The 1,251-nt window shown below is 49.3% G+C and overlaps 1 long non-coding RNA gene across 1 annotated transcript; it reads left to right on the forward strand.

The window, feature by feature from the left end:
* The first annotated feature begins 233 nt into the window (after positions 1-233).
* Positions 234-991, forward strand: LOC119305347. The gene is made up of 3 exons (XR_005148634.1): positions 234-253; positions 426-526; positions 628-991. It is a non-coding gene; the product is annotated as an uncharacterized LOC119305347 (long non-coding RNA).
* The last annotated feature ends 260 nt before the right edge of the window (positions 992-1,251 follow it).

The following is a 1,251-nucleotide window of genomic DNA, read 5'->3' on the forward strand; positions in this document are numbered from 1 at the left end:
ACGTCGCTGTTGCAGGATCTTCATCCGTCATCCTGAGCAATTGGGGCGGCGATGCGGGCGAGCTTCACGATAGTGGGGAGGACCAGGCCGCGGTGAAGGCAGGTCATGCGCTCCTCACGCTCCACGAACGGAACCTGCACACGGAGGCGGTAGCGCGGGGTGGCAGCCGGCAATGAGGCGGCCGCGCTACGTGACGAGCTACGGGTCCCCCTTTGTGATGTTTTGCCATCGCTCCTTCATCGCACATCCTCAGGTTCCTCTTGCCCTTCCCTTCCTCTGTCCTCCTCTCCCATCTCTATGCTTTCACGTGCATCCAGTTTTGATTCCTCGTGTGATATATACCAAACATAGGTACGTCAATTCACTTCCTTCCCTTCCCTTCGTCCCTCGGTCCCACGCTCGTGGTGCTGAAGTGGTGGCAACAGGCGATGGCGGTGGTGTCGCTGATGGCGGCGAGGACAGCATGTGGCAGCTCCCGAAGCATGAACACGACCGCACCTCGGGCCTGCCGTCTGCCAAGATATGGGTGAGTTCTCGTGCTGCCAACCATAAACCCTCATGTCCTACAAATTCCTCAAACCCTACTGTCTTGATCCTGTCCACGCTCTGATCCAAAGGACGATGCAGCTCTGGCCGATTGACAATGGAGGTTTGGGATCCTTCCTCTCAGCACCCACTCCTGGAAGAATCAGCGGTGCGCCACGCCGATTGAACCCCGTCGAGATCACTCGCCAAGATTGCTATTCTGAAGTTTATTGTAAAGAAAGTGAAGAGTGAGACAGGATCCGTTTATTTTCAACCGGTTTATTTTCAACCGGTTTATTTCCATCAAATTACCCCCACCCCCACGCCCACCCACCGAAACGCGCCCAGCGAACCGGGGAGAGATCCATTGATTTGGCTAAGGTAGGAAAGAATCTATTATTTGTTTGCTAAAGCAAATTGCATTAATGGGAGAGATCCGTTGATTTGGCTAAGGTAGGAAAGAATCTATTATTTGTTTGCTAAAGCAAATTGCATTAATGAAAGAGATCCGTTGATTTGGCTAAGATAGGCAAGAATCTATTATTTGTTTTCTAAAGAAAATTGCATTAATGAGAGAGATTTGTTGATTTGGCTAAGATAGGCGGTTTTGAGTAAAGTTATCTTTACTGTAGACATATAATGACAATTAATCAAGTATCAACATCATTGCATGCTTATTGTGTGGAATGTGTGTCCCAATGTTGATAGAAGGTATAAAAAGATTGT

The sequence above is a fragment of the Triticum dicoccoides genome, chromosome 5B, assembly GCF_002162155.2.
Source record: "Triticum dicoccoides isolate Atlit2015 ecotype Zavitan chromosome 5B, WEW_v2.0, whole genome shotgun sequence".
NCBI lineage: Eukaryota > Viridiplantae > Streptophyta > Magnoliopsida > Poales > Poaceae > Triticum > Triticum dicoccoides.